Here is a 14,977-nt window from a genome sequence, read left to right on the forward strand (position 1 = left end):
CCACCACCAATCCAGGCAGTGAATTCCATATGACCCTGGAAATTTCTGAATGGCTGAAATGGCGAGTATTGAGTAATAAGGAAATCTAGTACATTATTGAATGAATGCAGCCAGCAGCGAGCCACAGGAGTGGTTGAATACTGGCACTGAATTTCAGACCTGCACTCAGTTTTGTCTGAATCTTAACTCCCAAAAATAAGTGGATTAGGGTAGTGTCAATGGTTAAAATGCAAAAGACTTGGAACAGGAACCGAGTCTGCCCACTTCTAGTTTTAATGGAGATGGGACGAGGGGCGAGTGACCAATCCGTTTCAGTTTGGTCATTGAACAATTATAATGAGGCTGCATGCTTTCATTTTAGCAGTTATTCTATTTTTAACTTCGGGCAACCAGCTTTCCCAAACCTCAAGAAACTAAGCAGCATAAAGGAGGTGAGAATGGCTGAATCCATAGGGTAAGTGCCTTTACAGCACTGCTTGTGGGCCAAGTGGAGCAGGAATGCTTCCTACAAAGTACCCGGTAAGCCTCGTCGCTCCTTCCCCCACCGTCACCCCCTACCATCTAACGCCTCTAACAATCTTCTGTTCCCCCAGACCATCATCTGAATTTCCACCCCCCGCCCCGCGATCTGGCCCTGTGATATGGACCACCCCCCCATGATGTAGACCTCCCCCTTCCCCACCCCTTAATCTCTAACACTCTCCCAATACACCTACCTACTCGCGTAGGCTTTGGCCTTGTGAAGCAGGCTTCCCAGCCTAAAGACCTCCAGCCAGTAAATCGAGCTGCCAGTGGGTGGGACCCCCACAGAAAAAAAAATTGAAGTAGCCACACCGGATGTTCAGGAAGCTCATTCTTTCCGGCTTCACAACCTCACAACAGCCACAAAGAAATGGCCCCCAGTCTAAAATCCAGGCCGCCGACCGAAATTTTACGTTGGGCCGCAGGCCCTGCCCACAGGCCTGGAAGACATGCCATGATTTTACATGGCCCAGGCCCTTAATTAGCCTCGGGTGGGACTTCCGCCCCCCCGGCATAGGAAGTTCCACCTCCAAGAGGCCAATCAGCAGGCCGACAGCTCTCAGTTCCCACAGCACCACCGGGAGCGATGGCCACTGCTGGGACTGCACCCAGCCAGAAGAGCAAGAGGGACGCCGGCGCTGGAATGAAGGTAAATGTGTGAGGCCTCACCGGGGACAATCGGCTGGACTCCAGCAAGGCAAGGGTGGGGGGTTGGGGGGGTGCAGTTGGTGGGGGGGGGGGGGCAACAGAATGTAGTGCAGTGGGGGCAGCTTTCCATTGGGAGGCCCTCCATGGGGCACAGGGTGCCCGATCAGGAGTGGTCCACCCCCAGCCCGTAAGGAGGCTGCCAGATTTTACTGGCTGGCCTCCCTGGGGGTCCTGAGCCCATATACCAGTAATATACCAGCGGGAGCGGGAGAAGACCCTTAAGGGGCAGTTAATTGGCCTGGGGAAGGTGGGCTGTTTCTTGCCGCCACCACTCGTAAAATTGCAATGGGGGCGAGAAGGCGACAGGACCCTGGAATCTTCCCCCTCTCTGGGAGAGTGGGGTTGATGAATTCACTCATATATCTTCCAACATTTTCATTGTTCGCAGCAGTACATCTTTTCCATGAAGCTTTGCTTTATCTGGGGTCTATTGACACATGTGGTTCACTTTCCTTTTTATTGGGAAATCATGGTGAAGGACCTGATTGCACACAATAGGAGAGATGGGTGGAATTGGCATTGATTTCAACTCAATATGGACTTGTTGATGGAAGATGATGTGTGGAATTCCATACATGATATTTAGGAGGAATAGAAGGAAAAGTTTCAGATCAGCACTACTGTGGTAGTATTGATAAAATGGAGACAACAACAACAATTTATATTTGTATGACTCCTTTAACATAATAAACTGTACCAAGGTGCTACACAGGAGTGTTATAAAGCAAAATTAGACACAAGCCAGGTGAGGAGATATTAGGGCAGATGGCCAAAAGCTTGGTCAAAGAGGTGGTTTTAAGGAGCCTCCTAAAGGAAGAAAGTGAGGTAGAGAATTGAAGAGGTTTAGGGAGGGGATTCCAGAGCTTAGGGTCCAGGCAGTTGAAGGCATGACCACCAATGGTGAAGCAATTAAAATTGGGGACACTTGAGGCCAGAGTTAGGGGAGCGCAGATATCTTGCAGGTTTGTGGGGCTGGAGGAGACAGGGAGGGGTGAAGCCATGAAAGGGATTTGAAAACAAGGATGAGAATTTTGTAATCAATTTTAACGACAACAAACATGAAGAGAGAGATGTTGGCTAGCGGTAAAATAAGCGCCGATCAAATAAAACATGTGTACATTTGTTTGCAAATCTGAATTTGATCATCGTGGTTTATAAATATTAATATATTGTGTCGTTGGTAAATCATATATTCTGGCCCATTATTGTACATTAAGGTTGCAGTAATTAGCTTATACCTCAAGTCAAACAAATGTATTGGAATGTGTAATTTTCCAAGGGTTGGTTCTTTTGGCATGAACCTTGAAGCTGCCTCACCAGCACACTAACAGCAGATGGACTGGGAAGATGGGACCAAGCTGTTACTGTGTTACTGACGGACTCCTGCAATGTTTTTGTTCATTTACAATTTATCAGACATTTCTGTCACATCCGCGAAAGGCTGAACTATTCCCACACTTTGGAGTTGAGATGAGGTATTTCTAGCTGATTGAGCCAAAAACCTGTCTCCTACCATCTGCTTTAACAGGTTCACGAATTGTAGATAATAAGTTATAAAGTGTCCCATGTTAATATGTTTATTATTGGCCTGCTTTGAGTGCTATCATTTTCACAGCAAAATACACCTGTGATTCAACTGCATCCCTCCAAGCCCACGTCAAATGACCTCATTACATTTGCAGCATTCTGGTTTTATATTGTATGTGGGTCATTGTTCTCTCTGCAAGCAAACATCTCATTTTACAACAATAAAACAATTTGTTGTTCCTACAAAGAAATTTATAAACTTTAGTCATTATAAACCAGAATCAGTTGGGTGGTGATCTCCAGCTGATGATTGCTTGCAAAGTGTTCACCGTGCACTAAGAACTGTTGGTAGTCGGTAACAATGAAGGGCCTTGTATGTGTGGTTAATGGTTATGAAGGTGCGGTTGTGCCTGATTCATTTGGAATGTTATTCTCATTGAAGTAAGGGATTTGGGGGATGGTAGATCTTGACAGTGCAATAGTGTAAATGGGTGATAGCAAATTGGCAGCCACTTTTACATTTCTCCTGATCTTAATTTCCATTGAGATCTACAATCAGGAGAGATGTAAAATGAGCTGTCGACTCACTATCATCTGTTTGTGCTAGCATTACATAGGATATACAGCACAGAAACAGGTCATTCGGCCCAACCAGTCCATGCCAGCGTTTATGCTCCGCTCACGCCTCCTCCCATCTTTCCTCATCTCACTCTATCAGCAGAACCCTATGTTCCCTTCTCCCTCATTTGTTTATTGAGCCTTCCCTTAAATGCATCTTTACTACTTGCTTCAACTGTGGTAATGAGTTCCAGATTCTCTCATTTCTCTGGGCAAAGAGTTTTCTCCTGAATTTCCTATTTGATGTCTTGCTGGCTCTCTTATATTGATAGCCTTTAGTTTTGCTCTTTCCCACAAAGTCAAGATTTACCCCAGAGAGTGCAAAATGTTTGAGCACCCAGGCTCAGTATGAAGCAGTCACAAGTATGATTTAGATGCAGAGTAAAAGCTCCCTCCACTTTTTCCTGACAATGTGCCTCACTACCAATCTTAAACAAACATTTGGGGCGGCACAGTGGCGCAGTGGTTAGCACCGCAGCCTCACAGCTCCAGGGACCCGGGTTCGATTCCGGGTACTGCCTGTGTGGAGTTTGCAAGTTCTCCCTGTGTCTGCGTGGGTTTTCTCCGGGTGCTCCGGTTTCCTCCCACAAGCCAAAAGACTTGCAGGTTGATAGGTAAATTGGCCATTATAAATTGCCCCTAGTATAGGTAGGTGGTAGGGAAATATAGGGACAGGTGGGGATGTTTGGTAGGAATATGGGACTAGTGTAGGATTAGTATAAATGGGTGGTTGATGTTCGGCACAGACTCGGTGGGCCGAAGGGCCTGTTTCAGTGCTGTATCTTTAATCTAATCTAATTTCTCATGGCACCAGAGTGGCATTTTTGAATTCCCACTGCAAACCATTCTGTGACCATTATTAATTTTGTTCAGTTGAGGGGCAGTTTTGTTCTGCGAGTCATTTCACAATAGGAACTGCTCAAACTTAGTTACAGAAAGATCCCATGCAGCTGGCATGTTCCCTTATCGTTTAACAAGGCGGCTTATCTCTGCCAAACCTTTGTCAGGTGAGAGGTTTGAATGGACTGGGGGAACAAAACCTCTCCTGAGCTACTGCTGTCATTGAAGGTACAACATAACCAGAGGCAAATGGGGAATGTTTTGTATGGAGAAATGGATATCAGTTATCTGTCAATCAAGGGGAATTCACTAACTGCGGTATTATAACAAAGTATTTACAGAAACAGGCCATTTAGCCCCATTGGTCCATGATGGTGGGCTGAATTTTACCAGCCCCTCGATGCCATGGGTCGCAGTGGGGGGGGGGGGGGCACCTGTAAAATTCTGCAGGGAGAGGCCCGCCTCGACCCCTGACGTCGAGACGGGCCCGCCGCATATTATCAGCAGCGGGGAGACCTCGGTGCAGCACCCCCCCCCCCCCACCGCTGCTTGGCAGCGTGACCTTCATCTAAATATTTAAATGAACATAAATAAGATGCAAATGACCTTACCTGCTGGTGGTGGCAGTCCCATGCCGATTTATGGCCGCTGATCGCAACTCGCGCACTGTCGGAACTCCGTATGGAGTTTCGAGGTGATAAACTGGTGGGGAGGGGGGAGGAGTAAAATTCTCAGGGCCGGGGGGAGCGGGGAAAACATTTTTTATTGGCTGTGGGGATGGTGGGAAGGGGTTGAAGGGCAAAATTGAAGAGGTTGGGGGTAAAGTTGGGGTTGGGAATAAAGATCATGTTGTTCACATTGCCCTGAAAACAAACATTGGGGGGCGGGTGGGAAAGGGCCCTCATCATTTATTACAATTTGCATACTAAATGCACCAAAATATTACTTTAAAAATTACAATTACTTCTAAGGGCTTGCAGCCCTTTAAAAAATGGCACCGTCGCCTGCGCGGTGGCGCTGGATGCTGTTGTGGTGGACGCAGTGGCCGCCCACCTCTACGTCATCGGGGGAAGACGCTCCACCCCCTCCATTTAAATGAGCCCCCACGCATAACATTGCGGGGGCACTGCACGGCCGTTCCGTGTCTGAAGGCCGCCACTTTCACCGCGCACCACCGCCGAGTGTGGCACACTGATAAAATTCAACGCGGTGTTTATGCTCCAAACAAGCCTCCTCCCACCTTTCTCATTTAAACACTTGGTATTAGACCAGAGTTGTTCTTCATTGGAAAATATTGACTTCTTGTGGCAGAACTGTTCTAGTGCTACCATGTCAATGAATTTGAAAATAATTTTTTTAATGAGCTGGGAACTAATTAATGTGTTTCCATGGTGTAAGGAGTAGGGAATGGTGAGATCCCTAACTTTATTTCATGAGCAAGGAGTAAATACAAAACTCAAGCAGATGTTTCACCTTTTGTATATCCTATCTGGTGGCTGACTACAATTTACTCTCACACCTACGTGGGGTTTAATCTCATGAAAAATGTGTTAGTGTCAATTGTAGGGAGAACATTCAGCACAAAAATGGATGAAAAATAGATAAAATGAGATATGGGAAGATGGTAATGTCACAGGACTAGTATTCCCAGAGGCTCAGGCTAATGCCCTGGGCACATGGGTTCAAATCTCACCACGGCAGCTGGCAGTATTTAAATTCAATTAATTAATAAAAATCTGGAATTGAAAGCTAGTCTCAGTAATGGGGTCAGGAAACTATCAATGATTGTTGTAAAAACCCATCTGGTTCACTGATGTCCTTTAGGGAAGGAAATCTACTGTCCTTACCTGGTCTGGCCTACATGTGACTCAAGACCCACAGCAATGTGGTTGACTCTTAACTGCCTCTGAAATGGCCTAGCAAGTCACTCAGTTCAAGGGTAACAAATGCTGGCCTTCCAGCAATGCCCACATCCCATGAAAAAAAAAGGTAACAAAATTGAAACAAAGCAAGTTAGGAAAATGAGAAAGAAGAGCTTTAAAACCAGTAGAAATATAAGTAGAAGGAAAATGGAAAAAAAAACAACTAATGTATTTTAAATTAGAATAAAGTAACAATGATCGGTTGAAAGATATGCAAAACTGGACTTAACATAAAACTAAAAATGAGTACATTCAGTGAAGGTAACTTTAACCCATGCAGCGGGAATTTGATGGGGTGGGATCAGCTGCTCTTTTGCACTTTACCCAATTTTACTTTCCACTCACCTGAATGGAAAGTAACATTGGGCTGAATTTTACAGCTCCCCCGACACAGTCTCAGGATAAAGGGCCAATCATTCAGGACTGAGATGAGGAGAAATTTTTACACTCAAAGGGTTGTGAATCCTTGGAATTCTCTACCCCCGAGGTTTGAGGATGCTCCATCAGTGAATACATTTAAGGCTAGGATAGATAGATTTTTGGTCTCTCAGGGAATCAAGGGATATGGGGAGCCAGCAGGAAAGTGGAATTGAAACCCAAGATCAGCCATGGTCGTATTGAATGTTGGAGCAGGCTCAATGGGCCATATGGTCTACTTCTGCTCCTATTTCTTGTATTCGTGTGTTTCTGCCCTGCCAGAATACTGAAATGGTCCTTCTCAAAGTCACAAGTGACACCCTGTGTGACTCTGACCATAATGAATTATGCCTCCTCACCCTTCTCGACCCATCTGCAACATGTGACATAGTTGACCACACCATCCTCCAATGCATCTCCTCCACCCAAAGGATCTATCCTTGGCCCCCACCCATTTCTCATTTATGTGCTACCTGTTGGTGAAATCACCCAAAAGTCAATCAGCTTCCACATGTACGCTGAAAGCACCCAGCTCTACCTCACCACCACCTCGCACGATCCCACCACTGCCTATGATTGCTAAATTGCTTGTCTGGCATCCAGCATCAGATGAACAGTATTTTCCTCTATCTAAATATAGGAAGATTGAGGCCATTGACTTCAGACCCCGACACAAACTTTATTTCCTAACCCCCGCTGACTCCATCCCTCTCCCTTGTCATTACCTGAAGCTGAACCAGGGAGTTTGCAACCATGGCATTCTATTTGATCCCGACATGAGCTACCATTCTCATATCTACCAAATCACTAAGCCAGGTACTTCAACTTCCAGAACATTGCCCATCTCTGCCCCTGCTTCAGTTCATCTGACCCTGAAGTGCTCTCCCATGCCTTTGTTATCTCTAGGCTCAACAATCCCAGTGCTTTCCTGGCTGACGTCCCACCTTGCACTCTCTGAAAACTTGAGCTCCTCCAAAACTCTGCTGCCTGTTGCCTAACTCACACCAAGCACTGTTCAGCCATCACCCCTGACCTATATTGGCTCCCATTGCGGCAATGCCTTGATTTTAAAATTCTCATCCTTGTTTTCAAATCCCTCCTTGGCCTCACCCCTCCCTACCTCTGTAACCTCCTTTAGATTCTGGCCTCTTGCACATCCCCGGTTTTCATTGCTCCACCATTGGTGGCTATGTCTTCAGTTGCCTAGGCCCTTAGTTCTGGAATTCCCTCCCTAAACCTCTCCGCCTCCCCTTCTCTCTCCCCTCCTTTGAGACACTGCTTAAAATCTACCTGTCTGACTTGTCCTAATATCTCCTTATGTGGCTCTGTTTGGGTCATTTTCCTATGTTAAATATAAATGAAAGCTGGGGTTATATGTAAAATACTAATAGAATGATTCAGTTCATTAATGAAATGCAAGCATTAACATTTTTACCAATTTTAACGAGCTATATATAGACTATCAAAAGCAATGCAATCTTCTTAAATATATCGGGAGTGATATCAGGAATGATTACCAGCAGTAATCTCATCTAAAAGTTCAGCTCTGAACCTTGATTTATGACACCCTCAGAATGACTTCTATATATGCATGCTTTTTTTTTAACAAGCTATACCGTGGTGTTTATGGGTCAGTTTTATTGCAATTTGTTAGGCTAGAAAATACTGTCAGCGATGCTAGTTTATAAAAGCTTAATGTGCTCGTATCAAATTCTCCTTCCACTATTTTAACAGAGGCATTAATTCAATTAAAACAATGTCTGCAGTAGTAATTTCTAGGCTTCTTTTTTGCTCGTAGCACTATTTCACTGTCACTGCACTGTCTGTAGTTGATGTATAATGATAGCTGCACTAAAGGATTAACAATTGGGTTGTAACCACTTTCATATATTGAATAATGATCAGGAGTTCGAGGTGCTGTCTTTCAGATCTGATGTTATACTGAGGCACTGTCTGCCAGTTCAGGTGGTTGTGCATGATCCCATGACACTATTTGAAGTAGAGCAGGAGAGTTCCTCCAAAGCCATTGCCAACATCTATTCTTTAACCAATGCCACTGAAACAGATTAACTGGTCATTTACCCCTTTGGTGGTTGTGACATCATCCCACTGCATGCCCCCGCTCCCCCCGACCACCAAACCTGCAACCTGTAGCATCTTCTGGGAGTGGGGAGCAGGGGCCATAGGCCCACTTTTCTTGAACACATCCACTTTGGTGGGATACATCCTCCTGTACATTTTTGGGTCCAGTTTGTCAGCAATTCATCGTGTGACTTAGATGTGAAGCCATTATGGCATTTCCATCCAACAACAATGAATGGGCAACAGATTTTCCCCAGTTCAATTGTAAGAATAATGACACATGGGTTTTTTCTCTCCCAAAACAAAAATACCCCTCAAAACTTCCAGTCCTATTTAAAGTACCTTGAATATTGAGACACAGCTATGATAGAATTTTATTTTTTGGTATTTATTTGTAATATGTAATTTGTAATAAGTTTGTAACTTTATACTAATTTTACACTACTCGGGCAGAAAATTGCATAATTCAGAAATTTGTGGAATTTATTGAATGGTGTGACATGCCATCAAATCACTTGCCCTAGTTTTTATTATATTGATAAATTACATGATATTGTATATATCTCAGCTCTGAAATAATTTCACTGGAATCTGGCAGATTAATTGGTAGCAAGGAAATGTATTGTAACTGATTAAGTAAACCTTCCAGGGAACTAACAATGTATATTTCATGAAAAGAAATTTCATCCAATTACCGTGCCTGACATTGTCTGTTATTTGTGCCAATTCCTAGACCTCATCTTCCAATAGGTAATATTACATAGAATGTTAAACTTTTCTAAGGAAACTGCTGTGATTGTGACCCAAAGGAATTGTTTTTAATGGCAGTGAGACTTCACTTTTGATCCCATATTTTCATACGATGACAAATTTCAGTATTTACTTCCAGAAACAATGATGCCTGTATTTTTCATAATGCTTCCTCAATATTAAATGATAAAATATTTATATAGTAATGAAATACCCTTTGCAGTATTAATTATGGGAGATTAACTTCATCTCCAACACAGTAAATATTTTGTACTTAAATAAACAGTTCATTGTGAGAAGAAGAAATGTTAAATAGATACATTTGACCATGGTAGATAATTCTTTTCTAATTTTTGTGCTTGCTGAGTTATTGCGCAGGTTGGGTTCGTTTTTCACTGAGGATTTATTTTCTAGCACCAAAAGTGTCTGTTGCCTTTCTTCCAGCTTGTTTTATTACGTTGTTGAACATTTCTTTCTCTCGGTTATTCCTGCTCCCCAAAGTTGCTCTCCAACTATTTAGCCTTCTCTTTAATAAACTTGCCTCCTCTTTTTCCAGCTGAATAACCAAGAGCTTTCAATTCTATCAAGCTCTTCAAGCACAGGGAGACATGTTAATGCACTTTATACTAAGGAAGAACAACTGTAAATGCTGAGCAAGAGGGAAAACAAACTTGGTTAGGTTGGGGGCCAAAAGTACAGCTAGAGAAAGACTTTTGGAGATGCTTAATAGGCAGGGAGAAAGGGAGCTATGTAAGCGGTTCCAGAGGACAGAAGTTTAGTCCTTGGATGGGTTGCCACCAATGATGGGACAAAGGGAATAAGGAATCCAGTGTTAGAGGATCATTGGATGTGTATGGGGCATGTGGCAAGGGAAGATCACTACGATAGGGTGGGGCAAGACCGTGAAAGGATTTGGAAGTGAGGATAAGAATTTTGACGTCAATTGACTAGGGCATAGGGAGGCAGTGGAGAGTGGAAATGGTGGACGTGGTGAGACATTGTGTGGCTGAGAATGCACGCTGCAATTTTTTTCAATATACCTTTCCTTTTCACCAGTCTGTCTACATCCTCTTGAAGTCTGTTACTATCCTCCTTGCAGTTTATTACATTTCCGAGTTTTGTATCATGTGCAAACTTTGAAACTATTTCCTGCATACCCAAGTTCAGGTCATTAATATATACCAAAAAGAGCAGTGGTTCCAACAGCGACCCCTGGGGCACACGACTCTATATAGCAGTTCCCCACTATTCTCTGTTTTCTGTTCTGTTTCATATCCACAAAGCCACAAGCCACTGCCTCTTTAAGCCCACGGGCTTCAATTTTGCTAACAAGTCTATTAAGTGGTTCTTTATCAAACTCTTGTTAAAAGTCCGTTTACAGAACATGCATTATCTTCATCCACCCTTTCAGTTACTTCATCAAATAACTCAATCACATTAGTCAAGCATAATTTGCCATCCATGCTGTCTTTAATTCTTCACCAATATTTCTCCAAATGCCAATTAATTTTGTCCCAGACTATTATCTCGAAAGGAAAAACAAAATAGTGCAGATGATGGAAATCTGAAATAAGATCAGAAAGCGCTGGAAATACTCAGCAGGTCTGGCAGCATCAGTCGAGAGAGAAATGAAGTTAATGGCTGGAATTTTATACCCACTCCCCCACCCCTGGGAGCAAGCTGGGAGGTGGGGGGGCATAAAATCGTGTAGGAAGCGAGAGGTGCTGTTCCCGTCACCTCTTCTCTGGCAGCCTCCTTGCGGGCTGGGTGGGGAACCTCCAGATCATGCACCTTGTGCCCCACATAGGGCCCCTCCCCGCCCCCAGCGGTACTAGCTGCCCCTGCTGGAACACCTCCCCTCGCCCTCTTGAACAACCCCCAGCTCCCTCTCTGGGGCTCAGCTGATTGTCCCCGGCAAGGCCCAAACCCCACTCACCTATTCCAAGGACAACATCCATGTTGCTCCTCTCGCTAGGTGCAGTTCCAGCAGTGGCCACCGTTCCCGGTGGTGCTGCTGGGACTGAGGAGCTGTAGGCCTGCTGATTGGCCGGCAACTCTTGGAGGCGGGACTTCCTGCCTCAGAGGGGCAGAAGTCCCGACCAAAGCCAGTTAAGTGCCTGGGCCATGCAAAATTGTCGTGTGGCTTCCGGGCCTGGTGGAGATGGGCTCACCTCCAACATTCCAGCTGGTGGGCCAGGCCTCCACCACAGCGTAAAGTTCCGGCCAGTGTTTCAGGTTGATGATCTTTCATCAAAACAGGCAAAGGTTAGAAACATGATAGGTTTTGAGCAAGTGAAAGGGTGCTGGGGGGTAGGGGGAGTTGGGGGGGAGGGTGGTGGTTGGAGGGGAACAAAAGAGGTCTTTTACTACAGCTGTTATCACTCTCTTTTCCTTTTGTTCCATGACATATTTGTCATTTAATCTCTCCCGCCCTCTACCCGATCACCGACATTTCCTTTTATTCCTTTTCCTCCTGACTCCGCCCCCCCCCCCTGCCCCCCACCACCTCTTCACTTGCTCAAATCCTATTACATTTCTAACCTTTGCCAATTCTGATGAAAGGTCATCGACCTAAAACATTAACTCTGTTTCTCTCTCCACAGATGCTGCCAGAGCTGTTGAGTATTTCCAGCACTTTGTTTTTATTTCAGGTTTCCTGCATCCGCAGTAGTTTGCTTTTATTTTACTGACTTTAGGTTAACTGGTATGTTGTTGCAGGGTTTATCCCTCTCCCCTCTTTTGAATAGGGTTGTAACATTGGCAATCCTCCAGTCCTCTGGTGCCATTCACATATCTAAGGAGGATTGGAAGATTGTAGCCAGAACCTCCGTAACTTCCACCCTTCCTTCAGCAACCGAGGATGCATCCCATCCAGAATGGGTAACTTTTCTACTTTTTTCTACTCTGCCAAACTTTTAAGTATAAATAAAAGCAAAATACTGCGGATGCTGGAAATCTGAAATAAAAACAAGAAATGCTGGAACCACTCAGCAGGTCTGGCAGCATCTGTGGAAAGAGAAGCAGAGTTAACGTTTCGGGTCAGTGACCCTTCTTCGGAACTAGCAAATATTAGAAATGTCAAAGGTTATAAGCAAGTGAGGCGGGGGTGGGGCAAGAGATAACAAAGGAGAAGGTGTAGATTGGACAAGGCCACATAGCTGACCAAAAGGTCATGGAGCAAAGGCAACACACCATTAACATATTGTTTGCCTTTGCTCCATGACCTTTTGGTCAGCTATGTGGCCTTGTCCAATCTACACCTTCTCCTTTGTTATCTCTTGCTCCACCCCCGCCTCACTTGCTTATAATCTTTGACATTTCTAATATTTGCTAGTTCCAAAGAAGGGTCACTGACCCGAAACGTTAACTCTGCTTCTCTTTCCACAGATGCTGCCAGACCTGCTGAGTGGTTCCAGCATTTCTTGTTTTTATTTCAAACTTTTAAGTATCTTCTCTTTATCTAATTTTATCCTATCCAATTTCTCTACTACCTCCTCCTTTACTGTGACATTAGCAGCATCCTCTTCTTTAATGAAGTATTTATTTAGCTGCTCATCCATGTCCTCTGCCTCCACAAGATGATCTTTTTCATATAGAATTGACCCTACTCTTCGTTTGGCTATGCTTTATTCTTTATATGTACAGTGGCGCAGTGGTTAGCACTGCATCCTCACAGCTCTAGCAACCCGGGTTCAATTCTGGGTACTGACTGTGCGGTGTTTGCAAGTTCTCCCTGTGACTGTGTGGGTTTTTGCCGGGTGCTCCAGTTTCCTCCCACAGCCAAAAGACTTGCAGGTTAATAGGTAAATTGGCCATTATAAATTGCCCCTAGTGGTGGTAGGGGAATTGTGGGGATGTGGGAGGAATATGGGATTAATGTAGGATTAATATAAATGGGTGGTTGATGGTCAGCACAGACTCGGTGGGCCGAAGGGCCTGTTTCAGTGCTGTATCTCTAAATAAATAAGTAAAAAGACCTTTGGGTTCACTTTTATGTTAGCTGCTAATCTATTCTCATCGAACCTAAGCTTAGTGCACAGAGGGAAGTCAAGGTCTTACATCCCCTGACTCAGTCTGAGGGAGCAGTCAGGAGACCTGTTAGTGCTGGTGGGAACCAAAACATTTTTTTTTCCAGTTTTGTTAAAATTAAGCTGGAGGAAATTTTGGTTCATCTAAGTCTTGGTACTGGACAAGCAATTGGAGGGTGTGACAACAGATTCTTTCAATTGGCTAACTCACCAACCAGCATTTCGTACTTTGCTTCCGCATTCCAGGCCTTGGCAATTTCAAATACCAGTGATCCAGCTTTTGAAATGATTTACTTTTTAGCTGATTGACTGGCAGCCTTCATAAAGTGCTGGGAAGATACATTAACAATCAGTGTAAATCACCATCACAATAACCTTGGCTACTCTCAGCTGGTATCGCATTACACAAAAGCACACAAAGAAATTAAGCCTTGCAATTATATAGCTCTTTTCACGACCTCAGGACGTTCCAAAGTGCTTTACAGGCAATTAAATATTTTTGAAATGCAGCCACTATTTTAACGTAGGAAACACGGCAAGTTGCACACAAGCTCCCGCAAACAGCAATGTAATAATGACCAGTTCACTCTTTTTGATGTTGATTGAGGGATAAATATTGGCCAAAGAGCCAATCAGACAGGTTTTCTTGAATTTAAACAAGAAAGATGTAAGTTTATTATTCTGAATACTCCAAACAAAAATTACAAAAATACGCTATGCATTCATGCACACATTCACATGAGAGTCACACACACACACAAATAGATTACAGAGAGAGAAACAGTTTTGGTGTTTGGAGTAGAGTCCAGAATAAATGGAATTTAAATACGGTATATCAGTCCCAGAATTCTCAGTTGAAGTTGTAGTCCTGAAGTTAGCTAAATGACCGGAAACAGAGAGCCTTGGTGAAAGGCCTTTAGTTATACATGCACTTGCATTTCTGGGTTTTTTAATTTTTGCATGGCAAGTTGCTGAAAGTGCAAGCTGATAATGTCATTGTGAGGGGAAATTGGATATCTGGGGCCTGAGTGAACAGGGCAAGCAACTACGTATCTCCTTAGCCAATCAGACTGTGGCCGGTTTGGGGAGGGAATCTGCAATTGGATCAAACTGCTCTACACAAACATCAGTAGCGCAGTCTCAATCAATGGGTGAGAATCAGAAAGTTTCCCGATCCAATCTGTAGTCAGACAGGGCTGTCCTCTCTCCCCTGTCTTGTTTGTTTGCTGTATTGAACCCTTTGCTGAGTCTATTAGGAAGGATGTGAGCATAGGAGGGGTGACTATCCCAGGCAGTGGAGGCACACAGGTTAAAACCTCCCTGTACATGGATGACGTCGCCATTTTCTGCTCGGATCTGCTGTCTGTGCGCAGACTGATGAGCATCTGCGACCAGTTTGAACTGGCCTCGGGAGCCAAAGTTAACCACGGCAAGAGCGAGGCTATGTTCTTTGAGAACTGGGCTGACCGATCCTTTGTCCCCTTCACCGTTAGGTCAGACTACCTGAAGGTGCTGAGGATATGGTTCGGAAGGGCCGGGGCGTGCGCGAAAACCTGGGGGGAG

This window comes from Heterodontus francisci, chromosome 31 (assembly GCF_036365525.1).
Source record: "Heterodontus francisci isolate sHetFra1 chromosome 31, sHetFra1.hap1, whole genome shotgun sequence".
Classification (NCBI taxonomy): Eukaryota; Metazoa; Chordata; class Chondrichthyes; order Heterodontiformes; family Heterodontidae; genus Heterodontus; species Heterodontus francisci.